At 40.9% G+C, this 13,816-nt stretch overlaps 1 protein-coding gene across 5 annotated transcripts in view; it reads left to right on the top strand.

Moving 5' to 3' along the window:
* FOXP1 (forkhead box P1) overlaps nucleotides 1-13,816 on the top strand; it is a 376,963-nt gene that overhangs the window by 148,599 nt on the left and 214,548 nt on the right. For 3 of the 5 annotated variants that reach the window (XM_057366399.1, XM_057366400.1, XM_057366393.1), the window contains exon 3: nucleotides 11,253-11,318. The gene's annotated coding sequence lies outside the window, so the exon portion shown is untranslated. Of the gene's footprint in view, nucleotides 1-3,983; nucleotides 4,121-5,809; nucleotides 5,892-11,252; nucleotides 11,319-13,816 lie in introns of those variants that run through there. The other 2 variants (XM_057366394.1, XM_057366395.1) reach the window with 2 other exon arrangements.

The raw sequence follows: 13,816 nt of genomic DNA, 5'->3' as shown, positions 1-13,816 counted from the left end.
TTGCTGGCACGTTATTATTCACCCTCTGCTATTTTCACACTGTGACACAAAACTAGAGAGAAGAAGAGATTGAAATTTTGACCGGTACGTTATCCTGATACCTGAGATGCTGTGTTGATATGACAATATCTTTACCACAAGGACTTTCTTGGTGGTTTTAGAGATCCCGGTGTGAATAAATAGAAAAAGAGCAGAACTAATAGCTAAAGAAGCAAAAATATTTTTTTCTTAAAGAAATTGATTAACATGCAAATATGTACTGTATGCATATTAAATACCATTTCAAAATGTGATGGGCAGGAAGCATAAGTGATGCCATTTGGTTTTGTGGCATCAGTGTGGGTTGATTAAGGGGGTGGGGATAAATTTTGGGGATTATTGATATAGCATGAGTAGAGCCAGATGGTTGTATTACACATCTTTTGTGTTCTTGTTTGCTTCTTAAAGCAGTTGCAGAATTTTGCCCTGGGCAAAATTTACTCTTAGCTCGTATGTTCCCCTGTGAATTTACTTTTGACAAAGTAGTTCACAAAGAGGGGAAACGCTGTGCCCACAAATTCATCTCTTCCCTTCACATTTGTAAAGCCAACAGCCCCCTACTTCAGAAATATTTTGTAACTTGTGAAATAAATTAGCAGTAGGTGCAAGTTCAGAGTGTGTGTGCTATGTATCGCTCCCCCTCGGTGTGCAGTATTGATTTACAGAGAGTTCCGTCTTTTAGATTTTCCTTGTGGTATTTTGAAGAAGAAACTGTAGAAATGGCAACCAGTTCGGTTTAATGCGCTACTTATGTAGTATTCTTCCATTAAAGAAATGTTGTCTTAAAGATTAATGAGCTAATTTTTCCGCTACTCATTTTTTAAGTTTTGAGATTGTGGCGTACCTGATTCATGTGATCAAAAACACATACTTTGTGGTATTCAGGTTGAGTGGGAGAAGGTTGTGCTAGGTAGGTGTTTGTGACATTTGTTGGAACTGCTTATCACCGGAACCACCAAAATTTACATGTGTTTGTTATTTCCCTTTGAAAGCAGTTTTTTATTTCCCATAAAAAGATGGCTTTTTTGTAAAGGCTTTGTAAGAAAGAATTTATGTCTTTCTTGTGCCTAGCACCAGTTTTTGTGGGTGTGTAACTCCATTGACTTGGATGAGGKTACTCCCAGCTTATATTGCTGTAGGCTCCTGGATGATGAGTTCCCTCTACGTCTGGCAGTTATAGTAGGAACAGTCCTGCTGGTAAACATGTTTTGTCCTMTGCCTGTGCCCCCGTGTGAAATGTGTGTTTGCAGAGGGTGAGGGGGCTCACCTTGCTCGTGGTGGTGGGACTTTGATTGGGAACCAGTTCACRCTGACACTGATTCTGTGGCCCCATGTCTACATCCCCTCGCCACACAAAGCCAAGCCCCATGTTTTGCCCAGACTGGGAGCAGCAGCTTTGGGCCCTTTTTTTAGAACCAGTGCTTGATGTGAAAATGGGGATGGGCAGCTCTGACCCCACTGAAATCTCTGAGTAGTCCAGTCACAAGTCTGAGACCAGAGCAACTTACTCCTCATAATGCTGCCATTGTGCTCATCCGATCTGATCAGTTCTGGAAATGTTTTAGTAAGTCTATCTTACAACATTATAAGAAGATAATCAGCTGCCTTAGAAGGTCCCCATCTGGAGTATAGAGTTCTTTTACTGAAAGATGTTTTGCCTTTCCGAGATAGCTCTCGCATTTCATCATCTGTTGTGCAGAGATGAAGTGCATATGAAAAGTCAGTGACTCTGAATCCATCTGTTGTTATTATTTTCCACTGATAATTGGCTTGAACAATGAAATGTCTGTGTCTGTAGCCTTTGAAACTGTACACCCTGTTTATTTTCTGGAGGTCTTGCTCTGCTCTCCCCCCCTGCTTTTTTTTTTTCTGTTGTTTGTTTTATTTTGGGTTTTTTTTTTGTTTCATTTTTCTCTCAAGCTCATAACTAGTGGAGCTTGCATGAAGATGACATCTTTGACTCTGTGCATCAGTATGTGTCACTCAGCATCTAAAGCTTGCCTGCCAATTTTTGTCAGGGTCCTGTGTCTGTGCTGTGTGAGTGTAGAGYAGGCTTACAGCAGGAAGACAGGCAGATCCAGAGTTCATAGATCTCTTACCTGAAATRTAGTATTTATATCACTTTCTCTATTAAAATATTAATCTAGAGACCAGTATCTAATACCTATGGAATTAGATACTACCTGTAATTGTGTAATATATTCAGTTGCATCCAGTTTTGCACGATGCAGGGTATTAATATTGGATTCCACTAACAGCAGTTCCATTAGCTTGCTCAACCAGTATGAGATATATATGAGCAGGGAGGCATAACTACCAGCCAGAACTGCCAAAACAGTCATTAGAAGCTCCATTGGGATGGACAAAGGCTTTTACACAGTGATATACTGATTAAATTTTGTTCTATGGTTTATTTGCATCAAGGTTAGATCGGTATCATCTATGTGAACTGTATTATCTGACACCTTATTTGGAAGGTCGTTTCAATGCAAAAATGGTGAACGACACAGGGGCTCTAAAATTTCTCACAGGATTCTTTCATGGAGGATTTTTATCCTCTTAGGCTGGACTAGCTCACATTGTCAATGTTTTTGTGCTTTAACCTGGTGAGTTTATCCAAGGGAGAAGTAAAAACTCCCTCCTTACCATATGAGTGCTCAGTGGAACTGAACACGCTCGACCCCCATTAAAACTGTGAGTTATATCCAGTATCCTTTGAAATAATCTGCGACACATGCTCGAGAATCCAGTAAATGTGTGTTGCATCTTTCAAAGGCTGAATCTTCCTGTGCCTGCCCGTGTGTAAGTGCTCTTTCAGAATGAAATTTCGGGGCCGGACGCAGTCATGTCGTCCATGTTACGCTGTAGTCTGGAGCACCAGAGAGTAAGGCAGAGGAGTATAATCTTATTTGTGTTTCAATGGCAATCATTTAATACTGCAAGTTATTAAAAAATAATTAAATTACCAAAACCAACATGTAGCTAGGACTTACAATAAAAGGTCAATGTGATTTGACTCCTTAAGTTAGGAAGGGACACTGGTGAATTCCAATTGCTTTAARATCGTGCTGCTTCATTCTATTTTTGGACTGGAAGGATAAACGAGACTGAAAAATAATTTATTTCTCTAGAAGGAAAAGTAAATCATAGTATATAATTATGTACATTCAATTATAATAATAAATGTTTAGATGTGTTTGGTGGTTATCACAGTCTCTAATTTAGTTGTTTTTTGTAGTAAATATAGTTAGGAGGGGTCATTTCATGACAGCAATATTTTGAAAATCATGTTTTGAAGGAACACTTCAGAAATTTCTTCCTTTTCCCCAAATAAACTAGTAAATAGGTATGCATTATGTGATGATTCTGTAGCTAAAATAGGTCTGTGTCTGGAATCTTTAATATAGTAAACAAAACAGGGGCAATAAAAGCAAATGCGGGTTTAATCTGTCAACTCAGCCAAAAGTCTCTGTATTAATTTTAAATCCTTGTTAAGAAAMGGCTGGGCCAGGAATGTGTTGGATTTCAGTACAGTTAATGAAAATTAATTTTACAGGTGGTGTTTGGTTGTGTTTCTTCTGCTCTGGTGAGATGGGTGGCTGAGCCAAAGTGGGCACAGCACACGATTCAGCTCTGTGCCAGAGCAGTGCTTAGATTAGAAATGAACGTTTGGCGTGGAGTTGTTGGTGCTGTTGTTATTTACTATCAGAGGAGCAGAGCGTTTAGGGCTATGATTTGATTTGATTTTGCAGCTCCTATCCCCTTAAACAAGCTGTGTAGCTTGTCAGAGATCAGGACAGGTAGAATGCACAGCAGGCGTCTGATTTGAGCCAGTTACTCATTTGCTGAGTGTTTGTGTTTATGCAAAGGGGCCTCTTCCTGCATATTTAATCTAGAGTAAGGCAGTGGCTTTTGTTGTGTTTAGACCACATACCTTCAGTCCTTCCTTACACTGCAGCCAGTGTTGAAGCACAGAAGGGCTGGATAGTCAAAAGTGCTTTAGTGTTTTCAAACTCTCAACTTTCTGCAGTTGGTTGGGAATTACTGTGCAGCTCTAAGCCTTTTTCTTCCTCATTAATGGGTAAGTTTGCACTCGGTAGAATRAGATACTTTTGTTTCTGTTCCATTTTATAATTGCACAAAATGTTTGTTTGTTTGTAACTGTCCAAACCTCCTTGAGCAAAACCGGTGTGCTGAGGGAGTTTGTTGCAGGGAATTAAACCTAGAATACAGGTGTTTCTGGAATATACTTCTGAATCAAATACTAAATGCCATATTGCAATAGGCAGGTATTTGCGGGGCGGGGAAGTGGTGGTGGGGGGGGCGAATGAGTTCGGTGTTATTATTCTTTGTACTAACAAATCCTGTTTTGTAACTGTCCTGAAGATAATGCTTCCATTGTTAGCTAAAAGCTTTCAAACAGTGAGCAACGCAGAACTGCAAAAGAAGCAGCAAAAAAAAAAAAAAAAAAAAAAAAAAAAGTTCTAATTTAAAAAAAAAGACAAAGGACAGCATGTAAGAAAAAAAAGAAAAAAAAAAAAAAAAAAAAAAAAAAAAAAAAAAGGAGGAGGAGGGGGGAAGGAAAAAAAAGCAACCCTCTGGTCTTTATTGTTTCCTTTGCAAGGGTCCTCACTCGAATGTCTGCGCTGTAATAGGGAGGTTTTTCTTATGTGGAAATTGAATCGTCTCTTCATTGATATTAATAGCACACTAGAGATGTTAGCCATGATGCAGAGTACCAGAGCTGTGGAGTAGGAAACCTGATATTGCAGGGGGAAAAAATGACAGTCCTATTGCTCCTCAGTGTGGGAGACATCCCTCCCCGAGAGCGGAGTTTGCATAATGGCATCCTGCCTCAACTATTTACTTATAGGTATTTTAATCTCGGGCTCTTTCTTTTAGTACAGGCGTAATTACTGTCGCTCGCTCCTGCACTTATTAACTGCGCAGCTCGCTTTCTGATTCCGTCTGGACAAATTAGTTTTAAAAATGACTTTGGAGARAATCCGTGCGGTGTGCCTGCACAATGTACACAGTGTGTACGTAATGTGTGCCGGGTTGGGAGAGCGCCGGGGTCCGACGGGAGGGAATTGGCATCAAAAATTAAAGAAAAGACGACAAAGGGCACGTCTTGGAGGCTGAGGGTTGAAGCACAGACAGCGCTTGGAGAAATGTGGAAAATGTGCAGCGAGGCCAGAAGTAGTAGTTTTGGTTCCCAATTAACTATTTCCTTCGTTTGAGTAACTCCTCTCAAACAGAAGAGTGTGCTGTTCCACCACATGTTGGAAAGTGTGAGAATCTGAATAAAATTTCATCAACCTTATTAAAATATGTAGGGACTTTGGTCTTCTTGGGTACGAATCAGCCTACAGACTCAGAGGCATTTATTAACAATAAGACTGCTGAGGTTTTTTAATAACAAAATTACAAATACCGTGTCTAATTGTAAGTGTATTACTTTTATGCACCAGTTAAAAAAAAAAAAAAACTTTTTATGAGGAAAAGTACCTCAGTCAAAGCACCTCGTGTGATTAGTGCTATTGTATTCTTAAATTTTGATTGATAGAGATAATAGTTTTCACTTAAAAATACAGACAGGTACTTTAACTTTCCATGACAATAGCTATTTGCATTTCTTTTATCTTTTTGTTTAACATTTGTGGGGGTTGGGACGGATTTGATTATTAACTCTTATTGCACACCGAGGTAAATGCTAAAACAAAGCTTTTGTTAAAGCTTCAAAAGGTAAAACAGCAAATATTGTTTTTAGGCTTCAATATTTAAAGGCTGTTAAAGGATACCTCGAAAATATTTTCACATGACCACGACCGGGAGTGTCACTCGCCTGCCAGGTAAGGGCCGGGACGGGGGCGGCGGGGGGGGGCCGGGACGGGGAAGTGTCCCCGAGCAGCGCCGGGGTCACGGCACAAAGGGGACACAGGGGACACAGGGGACAAGGCGTGTGCGGAAAGTGGTGGTGTGGAGAAGCGCCAGCCTTGCCCGAGGCCCCGGGCTGGGTCCCGGCAGGGCAGCGGCGGGGCCGGCCCCGCTCGGTGCCCGCACAGGAACGGGAGCGCCGCGGCCGCGCTCGGAGCGGCCATCCCCTCGCTCGCTCGGTGCACCGCCACAGGTCAAGCTGCTGCAGGAGGAGAGTTGGAGCGCAGGCAGAAAATGGTTAAGGCTGGCACACTGAGGCACGGGGAGTTATTTTAAGAAACGGGGAAGATCTGGCGATACGAGCCAGGCGGCGGCGTTCGATGGCTGGCTCTGGCTCTGGCTCCGGGAGATGGTGGCCCCTGGCTCGGGGAGGTGGGAGCTGGCGCAGGGACAGGGGATCTGGCTCGGGGATGGCCTCTCCTCACCTGCCGGGCTGGGGGGCTCCTGGGAGCTCGTTCCCTTCACCTGGCATGGATTCGGAGAGGGCCAGCGCTGYCACACACGAGAGGCAGACAAGCAATCCATCAGTCAGAGATGCGGGACTGAGCGATCGCGGTGCAGATCCCGTGTTGGAAGCGAGCTGTTCCCAACTTGCCTGCGAACTGCACCCGTGTGTTCCCTGTAAGAGCTGTTAAAAAAGCGGGGGAGGAATGGATCGTGATTAGTTTTGTAGATTTGGCTTACGCCGAGTTATTCTTTTCCAAGGTTACGGTGGACTTGAAAGGTAATATTATTTTGAAAGAGCAAATGTGCTGTGCATAGCTTTGTCCTCGTGCTGCTATTTATTTTTATTTTGTTTTATTTCTGTTTGGAATAAATAATAAGCACCAGCCAGAGATTCTGAACAGCCTGCTAATGACTGAAAATGAAAATACAGTATGATTTGCTCCCTCCTTCCACTGAGAAGCAGCAAGGTAGTGAGCACTGATATCCCTGTGTTTTGGCCTGTACCAAATCCACTTCCCCCTCTACAAAGTGAGGTGGAAGGAGTGCATTTCGTCTTTCACAGTTTTACTGTTCACCTGCATTTCACTTTCTGAGGAGGTGGTAATGATTCCTGTTAYAGCAAATCTCCTGTGCCATGCTTCTTGAGATTTAATGTATGCTGCACGATAAAAAGTGGCCACCTTGAGAGTGGTCAGAAAAAATATTTCTCTCTCAAATTATTTGAAGTATTCAATTTAATTTTTTTTTCCCTGCTTGCTAGATAGCTCTTTAAAAATAAAAGAGGTACAGCAAAACTGAAAAGACGACTCCTGACTGTCCTCATAGCAGTTCTGCACATGATTTATGTATATCAGTGCAAGTAACCCAACTGAGGGCACTGGGTGAGCAAAGTAACCTGTGTGCAGAACTGGCCCCCGAATCTTCCTGGTACCAGATGTTGCTCTCCATGATCACAGTATATCCTGTATTTTCAGAATTAGCAAAACAGCAAATTAAAAATATTGATGTTTTTCTCTTACGAATGTACAGTTGATAAAATCACAGACTGAGTATTTCCCTGCATAGGACAAGGAAATAATGATTACGAGAATAGTAGGACATATTACATGTTTCAGCCTGTGTGCAGTTGAATGTGACTGAGGRATTTTTGAAGGGAAAGCAGCAGCTGTATTAGRTGGTTACAGTTCACTTTATTTAGAAGAAATTTCTGCACAGAAGTGCTTATTTTGGTGATCGKGTTTTGGTATTTTAAAACTTTCAGGAAGCTTTTAATAAATATTTTTAATCAGACACATTAAATACATTTCAGCTGGTCTTATATAAGAATAATAAATCAAAATCTAATTTTAAAACCATTTTTTTCTTGTGCTATCAGGTGTTGTGTGTCTGTTTTATCTTGGTTTTTTTTTTTTTTTTTTAATAATAGTGTGCTTTCTAGGTAGTGAAGGGGAGATTCCTTTGCTACTTTAGGTTTCCTGTAATGAATTGTAGGCTTCTCAGGGCTGGGACACAGACAAAAAAATGTACATGCGTAATTCTGAGCAGAGGAGCAGCTCAACTGGTGTTCTACTTTCCTGTGTAAAATTACTCAGAGCCAGTTTGTGTGGGATCAAGGTCCTGGGTAAKCTATTTTTGGCTATACCCAAGGCTGTTCTCATTTAGATATTAGTAAAAATGTTAGAGTTTTAGTAGACTTTCATTCTGCAGTGGTCTCTGTTTCTGTGTGTTCTCTATATTACTGGTTCAATTTGGCTTTGCAGTGATCACTTAGGGCTCCATCCTGCAGCCTCCCTGRAATGACCTTGCTGCCCTGAAGGAGGAGATCACTAAATCAAATAAATGTTGTGGGATCAGAGAAGTTACAAGGTCCAGCCCARCAGCAGGTGCAATGGCAAAGCCTCTGATCTTTGCCTGGTCCCTGGGTACCGGGTAAATAGGTAGGACCTGATCCAGGACAGCAGCAGGGCTTTCTGCTGGAAAGCTTATGGCACTGGCWCAGGTCTTGATCTTTTTAAGATTATTATTGTCTTTCCAAAATCCTGCTGAAAACGCTGTTTTAAGAAGTATCTTTATGTCCAGGGATTTAAAAATTTGATACAGTTACCCATCTTGCTGGTGGGTAAACTGAGGCACTTGGTTAACAAACCAGACATTTTCAGGAATATCTGGTAAAATCTGTGCACAGCACAGAGTTTTGTGTGGACTGCTCTGWGTGGGGTATCAGTCAATCCTCAGARGTGGTGTTGAGGGTRCTTGGAGACCTTYCCTCTGCYCMTGAGGTGGCAGGACCAGTGCTGCTTGCTTTCAAAGTGGATTTTTGTTTGTGGTTTGGTTTTCTATTTTAATCATCTCCTTGGGGGGAAAATATGAGTGTAGCAAAATGTCTTGCTTTGGTAGGATGGGATTTTTTCTTTGTTTGCTCCACACACACACTTAGAGTGTTGATGGTACTTTGTGTTTATCTTAAAGACAGCATGATGGAAGGAATGTGTGTTGCCTACATCAGTTCGCTCACCCGTATAAACATTTTCAGGAGGAGAGTCTGTATTTGTGTTTCTACATTTTCAGATACTCAACTTTTAGACTATTAATGAGAAATCTTCACAGGTGGGAACAGCTGTTTCTGCTGCTCATTTTAACTTTAATAGTACATTTTCCATATTTTTGAAAGCCAGGTAAAATATAGCAAGAGTTTGATAACCAGAAATTAAAGCAGTCTGGATTTCAATCAGGGAGTAATTTGTGAGGAGAGCTGAGTCCTCCTCAGCCGGCTGCAGACCCTGTTGGTCTCCCACCAGCTGATTGTTGTCCGGRTTGCCTTGGAGTGTGTTTGGTTCATGCACAACAAACGTGTTTAGAAAATGATACCTGCTTTTTTCAGCACTGCCCAAAGAGATACTGAATGCACATTTTATGCAAACATGTAATTTTCAGCAGTTTCCTTAAAAAGTACATTTTAAGATGGTTCATTTGCTATCGTGAAGACTCAGGGTAGAAATGAAGTCTGCTTGCCAAAATACTGCCAAAATAAGGATCTGACTGCCAAATACCCAGAAAATTTATAAAACAGATAAATATGAAAAGAGGTTTWAAGTGTCAAACCCAAGATAACCCCTGCAGCAAAGCAGGATAAAAGCCTTTATTGTTGCTAATCTAAGAGCACATCACATGTCGGAGGTCATGTATTTTACATAAAAGATGTATTGTTTTACATACTCTCAGGAAGGTGAGCCCTGACCTATTATGATGGAGTAGTGTTATGTCCTTTACAGTGCAGAATCAGGAATGTCTTATATGTGTACCTCAGCAAAGCACACAGAGCTTCCCATACAGCAAACATGTACAAATTTTGGCCCCTGATGTTCTGTACTGCATTACAAGAACTGAAAAGCTTCTCATTCAAAACATAAAAAAAAGTCAGTGAGCAACACATAAAACCAATATTAATTTCATCTCAAGGTAACCTTTTTTCTCCCAGCTAAAAATAATCAGGTTTCAATGGTAAAGAAGTAATGCCTCATTGTCATTGTGAAATTATTTTTCCTTCCAAAATAAATGGCAAATGAGTTCATATTCTTTTGAAAAGAACTTAGTGAAGATTCTGATTTTTCCCAGAGGTTGGTATTTTACTGCTTCAGTAAAACCCTTCACCTAGTGATGTAAATAGCACAACTTACCATTTGGTGAGTTTCGCAAACACCCCCAAAACTCCACATCACTGTGTGAATTTTATGAAATGGAGTTTCACGTAGCTCTGTCTTACACATCCACATGTCACTGACTTTCCGTTTCGTATGAAGTCATCTGTGTCACCAAATTATCGCATATTTCTTTCTGTCTATATTACATATTACTCTGTACCCCTGCRGCAGAAGATCAACATTTCATTGAAATTATGTTATAATTTTACTCTGTTAAGGTATTTGGTCAATTGATGTGGAATTAATTCTGAATGCTGTTAGTGGTTTGAGTTAGTAACTTGATCTAAATTAATAAACAAATGTTTTTCTTTTCTCTTGTACCATATGTTGATCCCAATTACATGAACAGAAAGTGGCAGATTGTCATGTTTCTTAAAAGATTACATACTCTTTTGCATAAGAGAGAGTACACAAGATGCAGTAATATACAGGGTAAAAAAAAACCTACACGTGCTGTTTTCTCCCTCCTACTTTTTATAAAGATACACTTTAATTATTCCTCCTTTTAATATCCACTGCTCTCACCACCTTGGCGTGCTCTTGGTAATGCTTAATGAGAAGATATCCCAAGACAGTAAACAACTTTTTGAATTAGGAAGATGCAGCTAGTTCTAAAATCTCATCTAGGACTGTGTCTCTATGGAARAGGATGAGAAAAAAGAAAGGATCCAGAAGATAAAATAGCAGTGGTTACAAATGGTCTTAAAATGCCTTGAGTAAGAGAACCCATTCAGACAAMAGTCAGATTTCTGAAACAAAGAACTGAACTCATTTATTATTCAAACTGAAAATAGATTGATAGACATCAAGATTAAGAAAGTTTATGTTAGAGAACAAAGATATCTCATCTCCATGGGGTTTTTTGCTTCTCTTTTTTTTTCCTCCCGAAGACCAAGTTGTTTGTGCTGAACTGAAGAACCTCACATTAGCTGGTRCTGATAAGCAGCAGTCCTGTGACTTGATTGTTTTTATTAACTCTCTCTGAAAGTCATTCAGCATTAAACACGATTAGATTCATTTGTTGCTTTATTTATGTTTGCACTTGCAAATGTGGTGCCAATGAAAATGCTTTGGGTGTTGTTGCTGACACTGACCCAGAGTCACGTGTGTTMCCTCCTTTCTCTGCAGGGTAAGAAGAGTGACCTTTTTGGGTGGCTGTAACTGAAGATTGCTTTACAGGAGCAACTGAAGAAGGTAAATACAAATAWACTGCTTTTCACAGTTTCTGAAGAATGTCTGAACAAAGGATCTGATCCTAAAAACCCGAGAACTATACCTTAGTTGCAGAAGTAAAGGCTTTTCTGGCAACATGGATAAAGTTGGCAGCATTGGGCTTGGAGCTTTTGGAGCCACTACTGTGCTTCAAAACTCATATTTTGCCTGGGAAGCCAACGGTTCAAGTGTCCAGTTGCATTTGAGGAGTAAGGCCAAAAAGATGCACTTTTTGGCTTTCAGACATGTTCTGCCCAGGCTGTTTGGTAACTGGGCAGAGCCTGTGTRGGAATGAGAAAACCCTGCAGCTCTTCGTGGCAGCTCCATGGTCCATGGGTGCTGGGCTGGGAGAGGCAGCAGCACAGCCYGTGGCAAGGTCCCTTTAGTGAGGCAAATTCCTGGGGAGTGGTCAAGTCAGCTTTAGTGCTCCTTCATCCCRGGCTCAGACACTCCTGGATTTACAGCAGCATGCCAAGCAGAGCAGGAGAGCAAAATTTAGCTGTTAATTTGACTGCTTATTATCACTGCAAAAGTTAAAACACATGCTTTTTAGTCTTTTGGAGCGCAGCAAAAAGGAAAGAAATATCGCTCTCTGCAAAATGATTTTTATTTAAAGCAGCGTGAAAGTCCCTTGCTTCTAAATTAACTCCTTGCCTCTCTTCTGGTCCARAGTTTCAAGTTGGGAAGGAATATTAACATCACAAAAGTGGTGATTCACAAAATTAACTTGCAGAAGAGAAGAGTAACGCAGATCAGTGTTTGGTACTGAAGGGTGTCATCTGACTGAGGTTCATATGGCTGCTTTATAATCACCTTCTTTCAGAAATTAATAGTCGGTTAAGCACCATAGCAACAAGCAACACTGATGTAAGCGTGGAGCAGTGGCTGCTGTTCGCTGTGATGTCAGTGCTCGTTAGTGCTGTTCTCTTGACCTTGTTTGAATATAAAATGGTGATTTCATTTTAAACTTAGAATTTTACAGAATGACTAAATGCATTGGAGTGAATTAGAGCTATTTTTATTTTTAATTTTATTAAAATGTACTTGAAGGGGGAAAAAATGTCCCTGTTCTTTTCTGTTTTAAATTAAAATAGATCAGAGGACAATCTGGGATTTTTTTTTCACTTCTTTGTTGCCAAAAATATCTATTTAGTTAGGATGAAATTCATGAAGTTCAAGTGACTATTGCAATCCTTGGCCATGCTAGTGGTGTATGTCGGCTGTATGATATATGCCTCTCTTCAAGATTTGAATATTCCTGGTTTGTTTTTTTTTATGGTGGAGCCCATGAAATCTTATATGTATTTCAGCTGTTGGAGAAGAAGCAGATCCTGCAGGTTAAAGAGATAGTGGTTCCTCTGCAGTATTAGTCCTTCTTTGAGTTTTTGTGAAGAAGGGMAGAACTAGAAGCTCGAGATGCATCAGGGGCCTCAGAATTAATGGGACTCTTGTTCCTGGTTCATGCATGGCCATGAACTATGTGACCCATGAAAATTAGGAATTTTGGTGGTGTTAAATTCGGGGGACTGCCTTTAGACTCAACCAAAGCTTGTAGGCTCTGTCTACAAAAGCAGATCTGTTTTGTTCTACTCCCATCAGTGCACCACTCAGCCACACATCCCCTCTGTCACTCATCCTTCAGCAGAAAGCAGTTTGGGCAATTCACAGAATATATCACTGGAAAAGACCATTAGATTTTACAGTCTGACCTCTTGCATATCACAGGTTATTGATTCTCACCCCTGAGCAGGGCTGGTAAGCAGAGTTCAGCCAAACTGTTTGCTAGAAGCTGATCCAGGCTCAGTGGGGAGACAGTGGGGACTGGAGAACCGTGGGGCAGCAATGGTGTGTTGGAATATGTTTTCAAACTGCTCAACAAAATTTAAAACTTAATGGAAGACAAGTTGTTCAACGTGTTCTTTAATTTCAGGCCTTGTTTCTCAGWGGAGGTTTGGCTCTGTCCTGCCTCTACTGCAGTAAGGGGTGCAGTWTTCAAAGAAAATCTATTTACTGCAGGATCGGTCCGTAATCTTGCAACATATTTCATAAAATAAAGCCATAATGAATGATATGTGGTCCAAGAAACTGGATGTCAAATTTAAACTGGGCAAGAATTGAAACTGCCGAGATAATAAACCATGAGAACAGGAGATAGTAATGGAAATAGTGATAGAGTCCTAATTAGAGCAGTGCCACTGAAACAGGGAAGGTTAAGAGTTTGGTTGATTGAGTTTGAGCTCAATTGCTTGATAGCTTAATTTCAGGTGAAATCCCATCTCCTGAGTTAGCGGTTAAGCCGCTCAGAGCAGTTGCAGAGCAGGACTCTACTCCTTGAGGAGCAGCCGCGTGGCCCCGGGCGTCCCAGCCCCGCGTGCGAGCCTGGCCTCGGGCATGCGGGGTGGGAGGCAGCTCAGAGCTGGCAAAATAGATTTTTATTCTGCGTGTTTTGTTTGCTTTCTTTTTTTTTTTTTTTTTTTTTT

This window comes from Malurus melanocephalus, unplaced genomic scaffold (assembly GCF_030028575.1).
Source record: "Malurus melanocephalus ecotype Western Australia unplaced genomic scaffold, MMel_1.1 scaffold_64, whole genome shotgun sequence".
Lineage (NCBI taxonomy): Eukaryota > Metazoa > Chordata > Aves > Passeriformes > Maluridae > Malurus > Malurus melanocephalus.
The sequence above is the reverse complement of the archived record's forward strand: the minus strand, read 5'-3'. Positions and strand labels throughout refer to the sequence as shown.